Source organism: Macaca fascicularis, chromosome 5 (assembly GCF_037993035.2).
Source record: "Macaca fascicularis isolate 582-1 chromosome 5, T2T-MFA8v1.1".
Taxonomy (NCBI): domain Eukaryota; kingdom Metazoa; phylum Chordata; class Mammalia; order Primates; family Cercopithecidae; genus Macaca; species Macaca fascicularis.
The window spans coordinates 128,909,871-128,932,990 of record NC_088379.1 but is presented as its reverse complement, the minus strand read 5'-3'; the positions used below and the strand labels follow the sequence as shown (position 1 = coordinate 128,932,990).

Sequence of the window (23,120 nt, the reverse complement as noted above, 5' to 3'; positions counted from 1 at the left end):
AAAATCCCCAAATCATGAAACAAAATGAAGTTCTTTTCATAATTCTAGCATTTAGTCTCTCACATGAGACTGAAGAATGTGATACTAATGTAGTATGAAAATTATATTGTGTGTATATTTTAAGCATTAGACAAATGAGCAGGTACTTAAAAATCCTGTATAAGAAGTAAAACTTTTCACCAAAAGTAATGATGAGATAAAGAATTTAATATTATACTAATGCATACTACACATTAGAACACAAAAATCCTGAGCTGTACAGAACAAATATTCCAAATAAGTGGGTGAAATAGCTAAGAGACTGGCCAAAAGAGCCTCTCTTTTTTTAGTATAGACGCTGGGTATAATCTATACTTTCATATGTTCTTTCTTTTAATTGTTATAATTTACATACCAAAAGTACACAGATCTTATGTATACAGCTTGATGAATGTTTCCATAAGGATATACCTGTGTTCCATGCCTTCTTAAACAGAATGTTCATTTAAACATGACAGTTTTCCTGATAGCCTCAGAAAGTATTGTGTTAAAAATACAATATTGACTTCAAGGTCTAATGATATGACTAGAACCCCCTTACCCCTATATTTAAAGTCAATTGGGCTTTATTTTACTTTGGTTCTTTTGTTTTCCTATAGACGTCTGCCTTCTTTATTGCTTTAGTTTTCTTTACATCCCTGGGCTTAATATGGGGTCAAATAAAATGTTTATCAAATGTTTACAATAATGAATTGGGTATCAGATGTCCATCCTTATGGATATGATCTGCACAGTGAGACTGAGTAATATTGAGTATTTTGTTATAAATAGGTAAGTATTAGTAATGTTAATGAGCTTTATAATGTAAAATATCTTATAAACCTAAACTGAGGTAAGGCTTGGTACATTAATGTTTTCTAAGGCCTGCTAATTTAGAAACTACTTACTCTACTGATTAAGACTTTGGATACACAGCAGTGCCTAGAAGGGTCCAGTCATTCAGAACCTAATGGAGACATCAAGACAATTGGTCAAGAATGACTAAGGTCATATTACAGAATAAGACAAGTCTCATAAAAGACTGTTCAACAAACTGCTTGTTTCCACACTGTGGAGGACATATATGAGCTCTGTTTTCTCTATTTGAAAGCTTCAGAGACATTAAGATTTCCTAAACCACCTCCACTATGTTCAGAAATGGCAAAGAATTATATTGCAAAACTTTGAAGAGTTTCTCTGATTTTTACAACAAATATGCTCAACTGAGATGTGTTGGAAGGAAGACACCTTAAGGATCCCCCTGTTTCACCCCCACCTTCACCCCAGTATGTACTGGCTGCTCTTGTGAATGTTATGGAGGCAGTCACTAAGGAAAGAGAATTATCCTGTTACCTAAGACACGCGATTGCAGTTGAAGAACATGCTCCACGCTCACTCCAGCCCTGTCTCAACTTGCAAACAGAGTTAACACAAACCGCAGCTTTTCTACTCCTTTTGGCATTAGCAACTAGTTTTACAAGTTTTCTTTAAAGAGTGAATTGCTTCCTATTTATCTATATAAAATGCTTTTGTACATATTTTGCTACATTTTTTAATCACAATGTAGTACCGTGGAAAGAACACTACCTGATACGACAGAATACAAAATGTTCTGGGAAGACAAAGGTGGGACTAAAACAAAAGGATGGACCTTATAGTTTCTTTTATTTCCATGATTCTAGGATAATTATTATTAGTTACCTATTTGTAAAGTTGCCTGGGTTTCTAAACCTTTTTCCCAAATGTTCTTATACAGTTCTTTAAAGTAGTAACTTTTTAGACATCTGTTAATGCTTTTTAATTCCTTAAAGAACAATGATAACCAAAATATTTTCTATGATGTATAGAAGTATGTAATTAAATCAGAAACCTTAACAAAGACTGGCTGTTTCTGTTCACCATCAGACTTGAAAACTAGGAATTTATTTTTGGTTGACTTTGTTTTTTTTTTTTTTTTATGTGTCATACGTGTGATTATCAAGGTGGTAAAAGAACATCTTTTCATGACACCAGAATGGTCAAATATGAGACGTATTTATCTGACTAGCCATTTGGACAATTTTTTATATAAATGTGATTAAATCCACTTCCATATTCTATACATATGACCCTTCCCTCTTCCTTTCTGAGTTTGTTTCTTTTTGAACATGGTTTGTCCTCCACTGAAAGGTTATGTATCTGATATTTCTTAAAAAAAAAAAAAAAAAGTAGTCCTGTCACAGTGCAGGCATACATTCACTATTTGTTTTCTCCTCTTTCTGAAAATAGGAATTCAAAGACAATTTCAGGAACAAGGTAAGCTGCCAATTCTCTGAACAGCTAAGGCACTATTCTTAATGACTTCCCAATAGTAAGCACTACTAACTATTGCTAAGCCCAGTTTATGCTCCTCCCAAATCTGCTCATTCTCATATGCAAGTTGACTTCAGGTGCTATTGAATCAGTCCATACAACTTGGACAAGAAGCATAGGACAAGTGCAAGAGACAGTAGGGTTTAGAAGTTCTATGACTTGATTTCTCTGTCTTTCCACTCTCCAGCTAGGGCTCCAGAGCCTCCCCTGATTCCTACCTCCCCCAATCCTCTCAAAGTAAGGTGAGAGGGAAAAGCCATGGGGACTGCTGGCAATCGTCCTCACTATTCCCAAGGTAAGAGCCATATCTGCAGCCCCGTATGTTGAATTCTACAGAAATCAGCTTGAGCTACAGATACCCTAAATAAGGTTAAGCTTTCTATTTTTTAAATGAAAGAGCTATCTGTAAATTCTAGATTTTAGAATTATAAATGTGAGGCCTATTATTAAGGTTCTCATACTCCAAAAAAAAGCTGTGTCTAATCTCTAACTTAATAATGATGTCTCTACATATGTGCACTGTATTTGATGATGAGTGTTGTTTATCAGAAGTGGGGATGTGTCTGCGTGCATGCTGCATCGTTAATTTTCCATGGGTCAACGTATTCCTTCCTATTTCCCACATCATCTCTTAATGAAAAGTGCTTAAAAGACATTTAAATATCAGACTTTATGTTATTACCATTATTAAATAAGCTTAAACTTTTCTTCATCTTTTGTAATTCTCAGTTGCAATAAAGTCTCCATTAAAACATTCTTCCTTCCCTACTGCCTCAACCTTGATCTATTTAATAGAAGTTGGCAACATCAAAGTATAACTAGTGAACTATAAGACAATTTTAACACCTTCATGGACTAATTGCTAAATGGCTTTTATTTAATTGTCCAAGGACAGATCTCTGAGGATATAACCTGGTGACAACATGAACAGAAAACTTAATGCTAAGGTTTTATTGCAACAGACTAGCAAATACTGGTTGCTTGGCTGGTCCTAGCAAATCTGAATCGAATTAATACTTATCCAGTTCAATTATAACATTTGTCTAAACACTGCTTTATTGGCATGAAATTGAATGGTTTAACAGAATTTTTCCAGCCCAAAGAAAAATATTTTATTATATTGGCCATTAATCAATTCTTTAAGAAAACTACTAAATGGAGATTGACTTTCAGAAAATTTTGGCTTATTTAATAGTTCTTTTGTAATTGAAGAGAGGTTAACATAATATTGATTTCTGCATTAGGATAGAAAACCTTGCTAAGGTAAGTAAATATTAATAATGTTTTCACATCCCTTTTTTAAAAGGCAAGGTCTTACTCTGTTGCCCAGGCTTAAATGCAGTGGTGAGATCACGGTTTACTGCAGCCTTGAATTCCTGGGCTTAAGCAATCCTCCCTCCTCAGCCTCCAGAGTAGCTGAGACTGCAGGCATGCATCACCATGCCTGGCTAATAGTTGTTTTTTTTTTTTTTTTTTTTTTTTTCTTAGATACAGGGTCTCTCTCTGTTTCCAGGCTGGTCTTCTTATTCCTAAAATACAAATTGAAAAGAAAAGGAACTTCTAAATGAAAGTATGGAATCAATGAACTAAGTTCAGCTAACAAAAGCTGACTCCTAACCTTTCAGAAATGGGCCGCACCTCACACTAACCAAAGGTCCTTTAAATGAGAAACCTGGCTTCACATATATAGATATGATTCAAGAGAATATTAACTGATTTTCTATGTTAGGAAAAATCCATCTCTCAGACCATCTCCAACCACCCAATCATGTATTAGTGGTGCTTTTGAAAAATAATCAAAGTAGACCAATCTCTAATTTTTAGTTCAAAATTTTATCAAAAACCACATTTGTCTGAACGAGTTAAGTAGACAACAGCCTCTGTATTAGTCCATTTTCATAGTGCTGATAAAGACATATAGGAGACTGGGAAGAAAATTAGATTTAATGGACATACAGTTTCACATGGCTGGGGAGGCCTCACAATCATGGTGGAAGGCAAGGAAGAGCACGTCACATCTTATGTGGATGGCAGCTGGCAAAGAGAGAGCTTGTGCAGGGAAACTCTCATTTTTTAAAACCATCTGATCTTGTGAGATTCATTCACTATCATGAGAACAGTGCAGGAAAGACCTACCCCCATAATTCATCACGTCCCACTGGGTTTCTCCCAGGTGGGAATTACAATTCGATATGAAATTTGGGTGGGGACACAGTCACGCCATTATCAGCCTCCTTGATCTGATATTACACTGAAAATATAATGGTCTAGTGGGTTTTTTTTAATATTTAAAACTTGAACAAAAGCCAAATATAGTGTTTAAATTACTTTCATGTCTCTTACAATTATAATATGTGATTATTCAAGTGTGCAAGTTGGTTTAACCTCTCTGTATGTTACATGTGTAACAAATGTTTACAGCTGTAATTTGTCCTTGCACACAGATAATTGTGTTCACCAAGGTACTGAAATAATGTACTTCGATTTCAGACTATAAACAGAATGTACAGTTCACAGCACCTGGAAAAGCTTGCATATCTACTGAGAGTCTGTCAGACAGCCTGAAGTACTGGAAAATTCTCAAAATATCCTCCTCAGTTCCATGGGAGGTGTATGACAAAAGTGAGGTTCATCAAGGAAGCAAGAATCCCTAAACATACTCAACAGAAGGGGCACACTGAACACACTCAACTTATTTACACCCTTGGAGGATTGCCTTTTGTGGGATTCTTTATTTTAACGACTTTATTGAGATATGATTACCATACACAAAGCTGTTCATATTTAATGTACACAGTGAGTTTGGAGATAAGTATAGACCCATAAAGCCATTACTACAATCTGCCATAAACCTATCCATCACCTCCAAAAATTTATTCTTGCCTTCCTATTTATTAAAATTTTGTGTGTGTATGATAAGAATGCTTAATATAGGATCAATCTTCTTAGCATATTTTCAAGTATACAATACATTATTATTACTGTAGATCTCTACTATAACTTTGTACCTCCTGTTTCTGCCTCATCCCAGCCCCTGGAAACTGTTATTCCACTCTCTGCTTCTTTTAGTTTGACCGTTTTAGATTCATCACATAAGTAGTTTAGTATTTGTTTTTCTGTGCATGACTTCCCTCACTTAGTATAATGTCCTCCAGGTTGATCCATGTTGTCACAAATGGCAGGATTTTCTTCTTTTTTAAGGTCGAATTAATATTCCTTTGTGTGTTTGTGTGACCTTTTCTGTATCCATTCATCTCTGGATGGACATTTAATTGCTTCTATATCTTGGCTATTGTGAATAATGCTGCCGTGAATATGCAGGTGTAGATATCTTTTTGACACATTGATTGTATTTCCTTTCAATATAGACTCAGAAGTGGGATTGCTGGATCATATGACAGTTCTGTTTTTAATGTTAAGGCACCTTCATACTGTTTTCTATAGTGGCTACACCAATCTATATTCCCACTAACAGTGTGTAAAGGGGTAAAAAGAAATGTACAAATATCATAAATGTCTTAACCCATTTGGGGTGCTCTAACAAAATACCAAAAACTGAGTGGCTTATAAACAGTAGAAAGTATTAGGTCTCACAGATCTTGGAGTTAGGAAGTCCAAGATCAACGTGTTGGATTCAGTGTCTGGTGAGGGCCCACTTTCTGGTTCATAAAGAGTGCCTTCTTACTGGTTTCTTACATGGCGGAAGGGGCAAAAGGTCTCTCTTGGGCCTCTTATACGAGAACACTAATTCCATTCTTAAGGATTCTTCGCCTATGATTTAATCACCTCCCAAAGGCCCCACCTCATAACACCATCATCTTGGGGATCAGGATTTCAACAGATGAATTTTGGGGATAGGGGAACATAAAACATTCAGACCCTAACAATAATGTCAAAGAGTAAGTCAGTAAAGCATGTTAAAAACAGGTTAAGGCCAGGCGCAGTGGCTCATGCCTGTAATCTCAGCACTTTGGGAGGCCGAGGTGGGAAGATCACCTGAGGTCAGGAGTTCAAGACCAATCTGGCCAACGTGGTGAAACCCCGTCTCCACTAAAAATACAAAAATTAGTCGGGCGTGGTGGTGGGCGCCTGTAGTCCCAGCTATTCGGGAGGCTGAAGCAGGAGAAGTGCTTGAACCCAGGACATGGAGGTTGCAGTGAGCTGAGATCATGCCACTGCACTCCAACCTGTGTGACAGAGTGAGGAAAAAAAAAAAAAAAAGGTTGAATAGATGGAATTTATGGTATTTTTAGTATAGTTTTTTTTTAATGAAACAAATGAGAGTTTTAATTTAGGTAAAAAATGATGGAAAGACCAAACAAATATTTAATATTTACAAGACACAGTTTATGCCGCCTCAGATCGACAGCTCAGGTGTCTTGGATGCAGCCACCAACTCATTCTCCAGATGTGCTCTGCTTGCAAAATTCAGGCAAAGGCTATAGCTGCTCAGAGAACTACAACTGTGGCCAGGCCATGGCCAGCGTCTTGCCCTTGCATCTCTCATAGAGCAAGTGTTGGCTTAAGGCCCCTCTCACCTGTCCAGCCCCGCAGCTTCACTTTCTGAATTACTTTCCTATTGCTGCCATAACAAATTGCCACAAACACAGTGGCTTAAAACACAGACTTATCTTCTATAGGTTAGAAGTCTGGCATGAATTTCACTGGACAAAGATCAAGATGTCAGCTAAGCTGCATTTCTTTCTGGAGGCTTGATGGGGACAATCCACTTCCTTGCTTTTTCCAGCATCTAGAGGCCACCCACATTCCTTAGCTGGTGGACATCTTCCTTCATCTTCAACAGCAGCAGCATCACATTCTTTTGACTCTCCATCCATCCTCACACTTCTCTGACTGGAGCCCAGGAAATATTGTCCAATTTTTAAGAACTTGTGTGATCAGATTAGGTCCATCTGGATAATCTAGGAAAATCCCCCTGCTAAGGTCTTTGACATAATCACATCTGCAAAATCCCTTTAGCCATGTAAGATAGCTGAGATAGGGTGGCCGGAAGATCTCTTTAAAGTGATATTTGCATAGACACTGACTCAGGGAATCACCAATATTCCCAGATACTGAGGATTAAAGTGTAAGCCATTTCAAGGACCATTATTCTGACTACCACACTTTCACCTGATTCTTGTAGCCGCATTGTCAGCAGGAAAATCCAGAGTATGTACACATGGCATAACTTAGGACTTGCCTTCCGTGCCACTTGCTCCATCTTCCAAGTATGTCAGTCTACTCAGTCTGTTTGCCCTTGCTATTGCTGTATGTTTATGATTTATTTAATAAATTCACTATCCAAGCAGCTTTATTTGGTCTGTCAGTCTTTCTGTTTCATGAGCTCTGGATTACCTGCCTGGTAGCACACCTGGAAGCTACCATTGAATTAAGGTAATTCCCCAAAGATTTCAGTCTTGGTTGGTCCCTATACAGAACCTCTGTATTAGTCAGGGTTCTCTAGAGGGACAGAACTAATAGGATAGACCTATATATAAAGGGGGGTTATTAAGGACTATTGACTCATACAATCACAAGGTGAAGTCCCACAGTAGGCCATTTGCAAGCTGAGGAACAAGTAAACCAGTCCAAGGCCCAAAACCTCAAAAGGGAAGCCAACAGTGCAGCCTTCAGCCTTGGTCAAAGGTCTGAGTCCAAAAGCTGAAGAACTTGGAGTGTGATGTTTGAGGGCCAGAAGCATCCACCATGGGAGAAAGATGTAGGCCGGAAGACTAAGCCAATCCAGTCCTTCCACGTTCCTCTGCCTGCTTTCATCTTAGCCACACTGGCAGCTGATTAGATGGTGCCCATATAGATTGAGGGTGGGTCTCCCTCTTCCAGCCCACTGACTCAAATGTTAATCTCCTTTGGCAACACCCTCACAGACACACCCAAGAACATACTTTGCATCCCTCAATCCAATCAAGTTGACATTCAATATTAACCATCACAGCTTCCTACTCCTGACAAACTCATATATATAAAAAAAAGTGGTTAATTGCAAATGAAGACGTTAATAATTAGTCATTTATTTTTCCTGTAATAAAACAAGTCTATTTCTGAAAGAATAAAAAATTAAATTGATCAGAAAAAAACCTTAAGACTTATTTTAAAAAGCTGGATCCTGTATTCATTTTTGGCACCCATTATTTGGCTATCTACATTAATTCCACAAACATTTACTTGATGCCTGTTACAGGAAAAGCATTGTACTAGGTAGCTTAAGCCTTGCTTTTGGAAAATAATAACTGAAACTGTTGATTGTAGCATACAATGTCTTGCACAGAGGCACCTGCCAAGCTCTACAGCTTGTCACATCAGGCTTCCCCTTCCTCAACTACAGCAGTCTTCTTTCTGTTGTGCTAACACCCCAAGTTATGGAACCAAGTTATTTCCATTCTTAAGGTCTTTGCTGTTGCTAATCTTTCACAATGCTCTTTTCAGATGCTTTTCCAGGTTGACTATTCCCTTTGTTGGTGTCCATTCAAATGTCACTTCAGAGGCCTCTCTGGCCGCCCCATCCAAGGGGCCACCCCACCCCACCCCTGCAGTGCTCCATGGCGTCTCACTTCCATAGCACCTATCATGACTTGCAATTACCTTGTTTTCCTGTTCACTTCAGGTTTCTCTCTCTTTTTGTTTCTATTTACTAGAATGCAAACTCCACAAGATAGGGATTTTTGTCAGCGTTTCTCACTACTGTATCAGCAGCACACAGCACTCAATGTTTTGCACATTTTAGATACTGAATATGAATAGCTAAGTGAATGAATGAATGAATAGATGAATGAGTATAAAGGTGAATAAGATATGTATTCTGATAACAGCGTAGAATTCATCATTCCACCGAGAGATGGCATATGTAACAAAACTAAAAATTGTCGAGTTTTTAATAGTATATATCTGTGGTTCCCAAACTGTGTTCCAAGTTATGCTACATTTTTTATGATGCCACACCTCTGTGGAGCTGGATTTTCTATGGTTGCTGAAATAAAAGCAAGTAAAATGCAATAATCAGTGTGGAATAGGAAATCAAGCTGTCAGTGTCCAATCTAGTTCCAAGATTTGAGAAATTGTATGCTGCTCAACAAATAATTCTAGTTATGAAAATTTAAACTTTCGAGTAGTCACATTTTAAAAAGTAAAAAGAAGCAGGTAAAAAAAGTAATAATTTCAACTTTTTAGATTCAGAGGGTAAATATTCAGGTTTGTTACCCAGCTATATTTCATGATGTGAGGTTTGGGTACAGTTGATCCCATCAGCCAAGTACTGAGCATAGTACCCTACAGCTTTTCAACTCTTGTCCCTCTCCCTCCCTACCCCTTCCAGTAGTCCCCAGGGTCTACTATTGCCATTTTTATGTCCATGAGTACCCATTGTTTAAGTTCCACTTATAAATGACAATGTGCAGTGTTTGGTTTTCTGTTTCTGCATTAATTCACTTAGAATAAGGCTTCCAACTGTATGCATGTTGCTTCAAAGGGCGTGATTTCATTCTTTTTTATGGTTGTATAGCATTCCATAGCATACATGTATATATATGTATATACACACGTATGTGTGTGTGTGTCACATTTCTTTTCTTTATCCAATCCACCATTGATGGACATTATTATTACTTAAATTAGTTTCCTGGAATTTGGAGTTAGGAGTTTTTAAGGATAATTTGATGGGAAGGGGGCTTGTGAGTCAGGAATGCTGATGGTTGGGTCAGAGATGAAATCATAGGGTGTCGAAGCTGTCTTGTACTGAGTCAGTTCCTGGATGAAGGCCACAGGATCAGATGTGCCAGTTTATTCATTTGCGTGGTGCCAGCTGATCCATCCACCACAGGGAAGGTCTGCAAAATATCTTAAGCAGGGATCTTAGGTTTTACAATAGTGATGTTATCCCCAGGGGCAATTTGAGGAGATTTAGAATTTTGCAGCCTCCAGCTGCATAACTCCTAAACCATAATTTCTAATCTTGTGGCTAATTTTTTAGTCCTGCAAAGGCAGCCTAGTACCCAGGCAGGAAAGGGGTTTGTTTTGAGAAAAGGCTGTTTTCATCTTTGTTTCAAAGCTAAACTATAAACTAAGTTCCTCCCAAAGTTAGTTTGGCCTACGCCAAGGACAACTTGGAGCTTAGAAGCAAGATGGGGTTGGTTAGGTAAGATCTCTCTCATTGCAATAATTTTCTGTTATGTTTTTTGCAAAGGTGGTTTCAATCCCATGTCTTTGCTTTTGATGATAGGGCTGCAACGAACATATGAGTGCATGTGCCCTTTTGGTAGAACAATTTATTTTCTTTTGCATATAAACTCCATAATGGGATTGCTGGGTTGAATGATCATTCTAGTTTATGTTCTTTCAGAAATCTACAAACTGCTTTCCACAGTGACTGAACTAATTTACATTCCCATCAACAGTGTGTAAGCATTCCCCTTCTCTGCAGGCTCACAAGCATCTGTTGTTTTTTGACTTTTTAATAATCATTCTGACTGGTGTGACATGGTATCTCATTGTGGTTTTGATTAGTATTTCTCTGATGATTATTGAGATTGAGCATTTTTTTAATATTCTTCTTTAGAGAAGTGTCCATTCATGTCTTTTGCTCATTTTTAAATGGAGTTATTTGTTTTTTTGCTTGTTCTGTTGTGAACATTCCTTATAGGGACCTTTGTCAGATGCATAATTTGCAAATATTTTCTCCCATTCTGTCGGTTGTCTGTTTACTCTGTTAATCATTTCTTTTGCTGAGCAGAAGCTCTTTAGTTTAATTAGGTCCCACTTGTCATTTTTTTTATTGTTGTTGCAAGTGCTTTTGAGGACTTAGTCATAAATTCTTTCGTAAGGCCAATGTGCAGAATGGTATTTTCTAGATTTTCTTCTAGGATTCGTATAGTTTGAGGTCTTACATCTAAATCTTTAAACTATCTTCAGTTAACTTTTCTGTACGGTGAAATGTAGGGGTCCAGTTTCATTCTTCTACATATGGTTAGCCAGCTGTCCCTGTACCATGCACTGAATAGGGATTACTTTCCCCCCAATAAAAGCAGCTAAAATCAATATTAATAATCTATTTAATTGAATCCAATATATCCAAATATTACCATTTCCACATCTAATCAATACAAAAATATTAAATGCTGTTTTAAATATTGTCTAAGAGAAAACATTTAAATCTTTAATTCAGACCAACTATGCTTCAGGCATTCAACGGCTGCACTTAGCCAGTAGCTACTATATTCGGCAGTGCTGGCCTAGAGTCATAAAACACACCAGCAGGAGGCCTGGCCCACAACAAAATTCTTATCTACTATTTATTTTTAATCTTAAGAAGAAAAAAGTTAGCCAAATCTTATTGCAAATAACCAATAATCAAGCCCAATTTGAAAGAGTAGCTAAGATAAAATACTCTCTCTGTTTACTACAAAATAGTCTGTAAATGATTTCATACCTGGTTATCTTATGTAATGATATTATTTCACTGAGATGATTTGTTTAAAGCACTTACACAGTACCTGGTATGAAGTACATTTTGGATAAGGATTGAGTATCATTATTAACAGCAATGAGAACATACCAGTTTATTAATATCCATGAGTGTGACTAAGAAGAAAAAAGTATAAGAGTAAAAAGTACCCATTACTTTTTAGGTGCTTTCTGGTAAAAAAATAAAAATAAAAATAAAAAATGAAAAATAAAAACAGACAAATAATTACAAGAGAATGGACTTGGAAAACCAGTACAGAATGTGAGTGATAAATTAAGCATTTCTTAAGCATTTTAAAAACTTCCCAGTTTCCAAGCATTATTATTTTTATTTGGTTCTGAATTTCAGATATGAGCCAAAAAATATCTTTACTGTTTGGATCAAGACTACTCAGTGTTTCAACCAGGAATGCTTAGGAGTTTGCTGTTACTTATACCTCCCTCATTTTTTGTTCAGCTCAAGGTGAAAAGAAAAAAAAAGAAAAGAAAAAATTCTGTGCCAATGTTTTATTTCTACATTTTCTATTAGAAAGTCCCTTCCATTACCCCATCCATCTTCTCTCCCACTTAGGCAAGAATGTGGCAAATGTGGCCCTAGCTACCCTGGTTAAAGTAGAGTAAGCATTCCCTTCAAGCGTGAATAATGCTAACCTTTGTAAGGATGTATTTAACCTCTTAAAAATCCTGTGAGCTTCTGAAATATTCATTGTACTGAAATCAATAAATCACTGAAATCCCCACTGGGAGAGAAACTTCCTGAGGTCTCAAAGGCCAAGCCAGAGTGGAACTAGTAAACATCAGTTTCTCACAGACATGCAATTAGAACATCTGTTTGTGTCTTCTATGCCTATTAAGATGTTTACTCTGTTAATTGTAGGCATAACATGGGTATCCATCAGTATTTTTGTTTTCACTCCCACCATAGGAATTCAATAACAGAGTTCTAACCCTGGCCAGCTACCTTGCTGGTCAATTTGCCACTTGTCTTTTTAAAGAGAATATAAGAAATGGCACTTTGTCATGAGCAAATGATGGGTGGTGAAAGACAATTGTGAGAAAAATTGTCAAGGTTGTGGTATAAACAAATCTATTTCACCACTGTGATATTTAAAAGGTTCTGAAGTTTCATGATTGGTTGATTATGTCAAAAACAGCTACCTCTGGGATCAAGGGGTAGATCTGGCAGCTCTACAAGCATTTTTAAATGCTAAGTTCATTAGCCTTTCCAGCTGTGCTGTTAATTTTCCAGCCTGAGTTTTTCTACTTGAATGGGTAGCAATCTTCTGCAGTTTTCTTCTGTCTTAGACTGTTGAGGGAAACAGAAAGTAGAAACCAAATTGCTTGAAATAGAGTTTACATTATCAAATATGCTTTAGTGGCCAGGCGCGGTGGCTCAAGCCTGTAATCCCAGCACTTTGGGAGGCCGAGACGGGCGGATCACGAGGTCAGGAATTCGAGACCATCCTGGCTAACACGGTGAAACCCCGTCTCTACTAAAAAATACAAAAAACTAGCCGGGCGAGGTGGCGGGCGCCTGTAGTCCCGGCTACTCGGGAGGCTGAGGCAGGAGAATGGCGGAAAAACCCGGGAGGCAGAGCTTGCAGTGAGCTGAGATCCGGCCACTGCACTCCAGCCTGGGCGACACAGCGAGACTCCGTCTCAAAAAAAAAAAAAAAAAAAAAAAAAATATGCTTTAGTAAATGATCTATATTTTAAAATCATACTAGATACATATAACAACCACGAATCCATAAAGTAAACTGCCTAAAAATTTTGAAGTATTGTCAAAATTTAGTTATACTGTATAGGTCAAAGATTCTATTCTAGTGATATTGTGACCCTGAAAGGCTATCTAAGCGCACAATATTTGGATTTCAGCTATCGGTTTATAATATTGTTAAATACATAAAAATAAGTATTTAATATAATCGATACTTGGTATTTATACAACACTCTTACCTTGTTGCTATTCACAAAATTGATTATGTAATAGTAAGCATGTACATAAAATCATAAAAAGAATACTTGACATGTAAGTTATACAAATTTATCTCCATCAAATAATCATTCAAACATTTTAATAAAGAATAAAAATTTAGTATTAATTTCATCTTCATCTCTATTTAATATTTTTGACAATTAGGAATAATGACAATGGCCATGAAAATAACAGTCAAATGGAAGTAAAATGTAGGACTTCTTTTTTTTTTTTTTTTGAGACAAGGTCTCGCTCTGTCACCCAGACTGGAGTGCAGTGGCACGATGTCGGCTCACTGCAACCTCCACCTCCCAGGTTCAAGGGATTCTCATGCCTCAGCCTCCAAAATAGCTGGGATTACACGTGCACATCACCATGCCTGGCTAATTTTTTTTGTATTTTTAGTAGAGACGTGGTTTTACCATGTTGGCCAGGCTGGTCACGAATTCCTGACCTCAAGTGATCCACCCACCTTGGCCTCCCAAAGTGCTGGGATTACAGGCATATCAGCTAGGCCCACTGTGTTCAACACAGTCTTTGAAATGAACCTCTGGTTAAGAAGGGTATGTCTATGCCACCAATCATTTAAAAGAAGAAGTTAAAAAAAAAAATACTCACTTGAAATTGAATTTCTTCCACTGCTTAAGTCCTTTAAAAGAAGAAATTAGAAAAAAAAAAAAAAAAAAGGCTCCCCTGAAATTGAATTTCTTCCACTGCTTAAGTTGAAATTTCTGAACTTCCTCAAAGGTAAGCAAAACCAAAGTAAAAATTCATTTCCTAAACATTCTTCCTAAAACGATTATTTTTTCAAACATTCAGAAAAACTCTCTTGCCTCCCTCCTAAAACCTTCAAAACTACGCATTGCTAAAGTTTGATGGAGATATTTTAAGTCAATGACTGTCAATGAGATATTCTCTACATTGAAACAATATCACTGCAGGACTTTAACAGTTTATACAATGCCTGGGGCTGTTCACGGCTAAGAGGTGTCATTTTAATAAGGTCCATGGAATCCTACCTTTTCTAAGTGTAACCAGGACTATGACTTCATTGGGGATTGAATCAGTGCTAGGGGGATTTCTACATTCCCCTGTTGTCCTTATCTCAATCACAGATGGGGATGAAAGAAAGCACACATTCGCATATATTGGTTAACAGCAATTAATTGTTAATGGCATTCAACAATTTTGAAAACAAAAAAGGAATACTTCCAGTCTATGATTTCAAACTCATACTCTTAGCCACTATGCCCAATAACCTCTTCATAATAAAAAATTCAACACCTATTTTAAATTACTACTAAAAAACATTTTTATTGGAACTATGACCGGAAAAAAAAAAAAAAAAAAAAAACAAGATTTTTCTAAATGAGGGATCCATTATTAGAATGAAGTAAAAAAACTTTCACAAAATTTTCTGCCTTTCTTTAAAACTTGGCATGTGAGTTTTAAGAAAAAATATATTCAGTGTTTATTAAAAATATATAATTTGGGTTTATGTTAAATCAGTATGCACAGTTTTATATGTTTCTGGGGTATAAATCAAACTTATTGGAGTAGATTTTCTTGATGTAAACCTACAAGTAAAACTACATCCCTCAGAGAACACGCCAGACTACACAGCTGTGCAACTGAATTATGCATTACAAGGCTGAGTCAATTTATCATGAAACTGGCCAGATTTCCTGAAGGCTAATGCAGTATGGTTTTGATAACTAAAATATAAGATAAAGCATGTCATAATTCAAGCTGCTATAATCTAGACTTAACCAAACCTCAGCAGTTTGGAAAGCATTAATTAACATAATGATCACTAAATCAAAGTTGAGCACCAAGGTAATAATTTATTAAAAGTTTCACAAAATTTCTGAAACTGTCTTTAACATATGCGGGGCTAAGTTCTATGAAATTCACCAGTCATCAAAAAATAGAATAGGAAGAGGAGCAAGGAGAGTGTTACTTATTCTTCAGGCATTGTGCTCCTTACACAGCAAGCAGCTAGATCCAGTGTCTTTAATCACAAAATAATAAAATATCAGAATTGGGAGGGAGAAAAGAAGTCTAGTCACACACATAATTAAGAAAAACCATGTAGTATTTTAAAGTTCTTGAGTAAATTGGATGATCACCCACAAGGAGAAGTTCAAATCAAAATGCAAATTTCTAGGTGGAATTTTCTCTGTATTTTTAAATGTCCTAGAACAGTATGTACACCTGTAGTGCAAGGCAACTTGGACACACTATTGTCACAGCACTCCTGCGGTTTCTCTTTCGTCAAACAATAAAATGCTCTGTTTACTTTCCAGGCTCCTGAATTTTACCAAAGTACCCTAAGAACAAATATCTATGAAGACTGCACAAAAGTAATCGTGGCTTTTGCCATTAATGGGAGTAGAAAGGCAGGTAAGCTCTGATTAAAAATAAAAATGGATATGGAATCAAATTATCTATAGTTTGAATAAAATAATGAGATGCAGTGATGGTGGCCAGCTCTCGTATTTGTCCAATCCCCGTGTTGAAGTATGTGGAGTAGAATGATTTAAGATTACAAAGCAGCTGAAAGAAATCACTGCTACTTATTCTAACTGGATTGTATTTTCTAGAATTCTGGAAAGTAACGTGTATTCTTCCAGTATGTTGATGCTAGGTCAGACACTGTTTGACAAAACTGGTAATGGGTGTCCGTACTGAGTCTTTCAAACTCATTTGCCTCCTCTTGTAGCCTAAACATAACTCAGTCACAAGTATTTAACTAAAAAGAATTAAGTATCCAGGTGACTGTGTGTCCTTTCTCCATGGCTTCTTTATCCTGATCCCCTTTCTTTGGTTTATATGCTGTAATACCGTATTACCACGATGAAGTATATGGCTGCACAACTAAAAGGGCTTCCTCCTTACGCGGTCAAAGTACAGTACCCTGACCTTACAATTAGCTCCCTGAATTCACTGAACTTAAAGGATGACCAGGGCCATTTTCCTTTGGTCAAAAGTAGCAGCTATATGTATATATATTATATCTAATAGTGTCCTACAGAATTATAGAAAAGGAGAAAAGGCAAAAGACTGGCCCTTTCCATGAATATGATATGGCAGAAAGAATGTAAGAAATAAGCTTTATTTACTATGACAATTTACACTTTGGAATAAGATTTAGTCTGCCTCTTTTATTACTTTTCATCTTCCCTGTGAAGCATAAATCCTTATTTTGTATAAGCTATGGTCACTTATTACCATCTCACATTTTTTATGGATTCAGGTCTTTTTAAGGAATACTTCATAACAAGGCCATAGCCGGAAAAAAACAGTCATTATTTATTGTACACCAACACTTGCATGTTTAAAAACAGTTATCAAGCAGTGAATTTTATTCAGATAGAAATTGTCACTGAGAGGTTTTGTTTACAGTTGAAGAGGTATGCTTATTTAAAAGATGAAGACAGTGCAGCAAATTTCTAAGTCTTTAAGTACAGGTTGTTCATACCTTGCTAATCATTCTCAAGCTTCGTTTCTGCACCAGAAAGCCATACTGGGTTACTAACTTTCTGCCAGCATGAAAAAAGTGGCAGGTTAAGGCGACCAATTTTATCACAAGTGCTTTCTCTATCTAGATTCTTCTCTGACTCTTGAGAGAATTCCTTAGATAATTCAAATAGAAATGCTTTTACTGGTTAACTTTTATCATACTTTGTTAGGGAAAAGTTTTATAAAGGTAAAATATGATGGAAGGATGCCAAAATATTAATTATTTAAGCTATTACTATGGCAATCACTAGCTCCAATTTTCTGAAAAATTCTCAATTTTAAACAGACTGTTCTGTGGTTCCCATAAAGACAGTCATAATGTTTTACAACATATATCCCAATTTTGGATTCAGAACAAACAGTTAGACAATCTCCCACTTGCCAATAGTGTTGAAAGCTTCTGTATTACAGTGCCAGCAACAAAGGTAACTTTCTAAATGACTAAGTACTTTATGGACACATGCTCCCATGCCCTTTAAAAAGATATTTTAAGTAACTGTTAAAGTTCATTGTAAGAGGAAAAGATTCCCTATAGTAGTTTTACAATCCATCAACTCTTCAAACTGAACGAGGTTTGTGTTGTCAAATGGTATTTTCATGGAATCCCATCAAAGAAAATTCAGTGGTTGCAGAAGGCAATACAGGTAATTCATTTGGCCACCCTCGACCTTGCAAGGCAATCTGAATCAAAGCTCCCAGCACCAAACCAACAACAGTATTTGAGCACAAGGGTGAAGAAAAGCCTGTGAATGTCTGTGAGGCTTTCTCAGTCATTCCATAGTCATCAAACGGAGACTGAATGGCTGAAGGAGCCACATGCTTCATTTCCCTAGGGGCCTACGGGTGCCCTGCTTCAGAAGAACTCAGTGCATCACTGAGGTGACCTCTGATTAGGAACAGTCAACCATGCAAACCCTGAGAACTGCAGGGAAAACAAGGACTGTCATCTAAATGCTGATGATGTAAAGATCACCACAAACACCCTCTCAATACCCACTCAGGGACTCCTCCCAGAAACCTCCAGCAGCCCAAAGTGGACCCATGTCAAAAGTCACTGGGTGACTACAACCCTGAACCATAAGTTTAATTTATGCTAGAGTAATAAGGTTTTATCCTTAAAGAAATTACATATATAGGTTTATGTGTGTGTATATCCATATAAGCATGTCTGTCTCACTCAATGTTCCTCAGATTCTATTTCATTATAAAATAATTTGCTCTCAAGGTACTACTTTAAAACCTTTTTCTATTACTAGGTAATCATCATGACTACTCAATAGAATCAGATTCTATGCATATCTGAGACCTGACCCACAGGAAATAACAGAAAATTTTCATATTTGGTTACACACTTCAAATTGCCTTATTTTATTTTCTGTGTTTTATTTTTATTTGTGTAGCATAAATCAATAGAATTTTCATTTTCTACTTGTCCACACAAAAGCAGGAAAAGTAAAAGGAGAGTCTCTCTGTTTGCCTTTGCATGGATTCGTACACGAAAACCGGATAGAATAAAACAAGGATATGGTAGTCAGTGAGTTCAGAGGTTCATATCTGATCAAACCTTTCACCTCACTGTTTCCTTTCCTTCTCTGAGTATTTATTTTAACTCAGAGTTTTAGTCTTTGGCCTTCAGTGCCAGAAATATTCTTACATGTTCAGATAAGGCACTTTCATCCAGTTCCAAAAATGTTGAGGGTGGGGGTCAGATTTGAATCCCCACTTACCCTGAAGCAAATATCTCTCATTGGACAAATACTTGGAATGTCTTGACTGACCTCCCTGCAGCTGACAAGAGGCTATTTGTGGTCTTGCTTTTACCTACACCGTTTCCCTTTTCTGAATTTACATAGCAGCAAAGACAGTACATTGTGTCTAGTTTCTTCCCATTCCCTCCAAAGTCAGGCTGAGGACAGCAGGGCTTGCCCACGTTTTCAGCTTGACCCTACCTGTGTTAGGCTCTGGCTGCCCGACCGTGTCAGCATTCCAGGACCGTGAGAGAAGGCCGTGTTTGCAACCCAACAGGAAGAGGAGTAAGCCAGGCGTTGACATCACCTGACAGATGCGTTTCTCAGGTCGGAAATGTTATTCAAGGATTTTTCATGGAAATCATTGACACAGAAATGGAATAAAGAAAAAACGAGAGGGAGAGAGAAAGTCAGTGCCACGATGGGCATGTTTTGCACCCTATAAAAAAGGAATTAAAATGACTCAACCTCACCTCCATTTCTCTACACGCCCCCCCCCCCCCCATTCATCCTTTATGTCTGGAAGTAAATGTTTCTGAAATACTATAGCTACCAGCAGAGCAGCAACACATAATAACATGGTAGCAACACATAAAACTGTCAGTCTTCAAGGAAAATAGATGGTTAGGTTGAGGGGGTAAATGGACTAAATCAATTTGAACATGCATGTTAAGGACTGTGAAAGGGCAGAGTTTAGAGCTGCTAGGCTGGAAAACATTTGTCTCTGTCTTCTTGTATTTCCACAGCACTGGGCAGAATCCACCCACAGGCTTCTCCCTTGGCTCCAGTCTGACTCTGTGGCTGATTAATGGCAGCTGGAGGTGTCCAGTAATTTCCTCACCTAATAATAAACTACAACCCAAAATGGAGGTTTCCCTCAGGCCCACATTTAACATACCTATACTTACAACCAGGAGGTAGCCAATTACACTGTCTCTGTGCCCACTACTTAGAAAGTACATGCTTCAGCAAGGCTGAGGCAATTTTGTTTACCATGGGGATCCAATTCCTGTCTATACCAGACAGATTGCTTCTTTTACACAATGAACACACATTAAGTAAGTTCATTTCAGAGACCAAAAAAACGTAGAAAAATTTCCTAGCAGTTCCACAAGATCCATTTCTAAGTAATTCATTCTTTTCTCAAAAATGTGGAGGGAAAAAAGTGTCAAATGACAGACTTGGTCTTAAGCCTTTTTGGAACTTAAATTTTAAATTGCCAAAATGTCAGGTTGTAATTGCAAAGCCTGAAGCCTAAGCAATCACTCTAATTCCCTGCTTCCTGAGGCATCCAATAAAGCTGTTTGTATTTGGGCAGTTCTTCCTCACAGATTCGTTTGGCAATGAGAATTGGTACATGCCACATACTATAAGGCGATTATGTGGATTAACTTTGCGATATTAATGAAGTGGTTAGCCTCAACATTTGTATTTATAGTAACTAACAAAATTAATTGTAAACTAGGGAATAAAACATAGAGACAAAAATACAGAGACGTATGTGCATGCCTGCACACATATGTGAGTTCCCCGTGAGCAGTAGCAGAGCAGAGATGTGGTTAATGGAGAGAGTACACAGACCTGGATTCAGATCACATTTCTGCTGCTGAATTGCTTAACTTCATCAAAGCTAGCCTCTATTTACTTCTTTTCTTTTTTTTTTTTTTTGAGATGGGGTCTTGCTCTGTCACCCAGGCTGGAGCGCAGTGGCATGATCTCGGTTCACTGCAACCTCCACCTCCCAGGTTCAAGTGATTCTCCTATCTCAGCCTCCCGAGTAGCTAGGATTACAGGTGCGCGGCACCACATCCAGCTAATTTTTGTATTTTTAGTAGAGATGGTGTTTCATCATGTTGGCCAGGCTGGTGTCAAGCTCCTAACCTCATGTGATTCACCCGCCTTGGCCTCCCAAAATGCTGGGATTAGACATGAGCCACCATGCCTGGCCGCATTGATGTACTTCTGTTTCCTCACTTGTAAAATGAGAATCATATTTATCAGAAATAATGTATGTAAAGTACCCAGTCTACCATCTGGCACAAAGTAGGCAACTTACAATTAGTTTCACATTTTAGAGGTGCAATCTAAAATTATTATTGTTTTAATCATGATAAAATATGCATAACATTTACTTTTTGAACCAGTTTTAAGTGTACCATTCAGTGGCATTAAGTACATTCACATTGTTGTGCAATCATCACCAGCACTGAACTACATTCATCTTGCACAACAGAAACTCTGTACCCACTAAACAATAATTTCTTATTCATCCCTTCCCCCAGATCCTGGCAACCACCATCTACTTTCTGTTGCTATGAATTTGATTACTCTAGGTACCTCATATAAGTGGAATCACAGAGTATTTTTCTCCTTTCATGATGGGCTTATTTCACTATGCATAATGTCGAGTTTAATCCATGTTGTGGCGTGTGTCAGAATTTTCTTCCTTTTCAAGGCTGAGTAATATTCCATTGTGTGTACAAACCACACTTGGTATACCCATTCAACCTTCAATGGACATTTGGTTTACTTCCACCTTTTTGCTATTGTGAAAAATGTTGCTATGAATATTGATGTAGAGTATCTTTTTAAATTCCTGCTTTTATTTCATTTAGGTGTATGCCCAGAAATGAAATTGCTGGATCATATAAAATCATTTTATTTGGTTATATAATTCCATATTATAATTAATGAAGTAATCGTCCCATTCCTTCGGTATCAAAGAGAAAACGGTACAGTAGGAAATATACCTAAAGAATCTTTCTTCTCTTTCATTGCCAGAAATAGAGAAAAATTGTTTTTTCTGATTTTTCAGAGGCCATCAGAAAAATTCAATGGAAGCTACATGGAAAAAGAGAGAAATGAAACCATTTAGCACTGGCATAGCAGATACACCCAGAACCTATAATGATGAAAATGCTATTGAAATTATCATTTTTCTATATTCATAAGAAAATTATACAAGGGTTCCAGCCTGGTACATCTTTGGTCCCTATCCAGAAATGAAGCTGTTACACAGAAGGTGTGTCTTATTATTCCCACATGCAAAGGCCTAGATTCTGTGGTCTTTAGCCATAGGAAAAATCTCTATGATAAGTTCCTAAGCAAGATGAGGAGACATCACAGAGGAGAGACCTACCCATATAAAAAAAATAAGTGTAATGTCATAAGTATTTTTAAGTAAAGAAAAATATATGAATTTGGTTGAATTGCTGTAACATTTTATATTACAATGAAGAATATGTTGTAAGGAAGTACGCTCACATCCTGGCTGAGGATGACTAGAAAAGTGATGGCAAAGATGGGTAAATTATATGAAGAATGGTAGAGAAAAGGAAAACAGAATAAAGGGATAAAGGGCTTGTGAAAATATCAAAGAGGAAAAGTGATAGAGCAAATTGAAAATAGAAGATAAAAAATCAAAAGTTTTGGAATATACGTATTAGACTTCTACCAGAAGATCCGAAAATAGGCATGGCCAAGCAAAAGGGAGACAGATCAGGGACATTGCCACTTGGTGACAGAATGAGTCATGGAATCACCGTTTGTTACTGTGTTGATTCAGAGACCAAACAGAAGAACTTATTTGAACTAATGGCAAGTGATAGCAAACATTAGCAAATCTTATTATTTTACATTACTAAGACTGTGCCATCACCTATTTTGGCAGCTGTAGGATTGTTTCTAAACTATATTCAACTAACTAGATGTAACCTTTTGTAGATATCATGGAAGGAAAGAAGGTATGCGTATTAGGTCATTCTTGCATTGCTATAAAGAAATACCTGTGGCTGGGTAATTTATAAAGAAAAGAGATTTAACTGGCTCATGGTTCTGCAGGCTTTACAGGAAGTATAGTGCTGGCATCTGCTTGACTTCCAGAGAGGTCTAAGGATGCTTACAGTCATGGCAGAAGGCACAGTAGGGGGCTGGCATGTCACATGGAGAAAGCAGGAGCAAGTGAGACAAAGAGTGAAAGGGGAGGTGCCACACACTTCTAACAACTAGATCTCCCGACAACTCAC

At 37.3% G+C, this 23,120-nt stretch overlaps 1 long non-coding RNA gene across 15 annotated transcripts in view; it reads right to left on the bottom strand.

Moving 5' to 3' along the window:
- Nucleotides 1–23,120, bottom strand: part of LOC107129819 (uncharacterized) — a 499,418-nt gene that overhangs the window by 157,465 nt on the left and 318,833 nt on the right. For 3 of the 15 annotated variants that reach the window (XR_012435065.1, XR_012435068.1, XR_010586985.2), the window contains exon 1: nt 19,297–19,382. The exons of 10 other annotated variants lie outside the window; for them this stretch is intronic. This is a non-coding gene — a long non-coding RNA (uncharacterized lncRNA). Of the gene's footprint in view, nt 1–926; nt 1,005–3,688; nt 4,859–19,296; nt 19,383–23,120 lie in introns of those variants that run through there. 2 more of the 15 variants (XR_012435067.1, XR_012435069.1) reach the window with 2 other exon arrangements.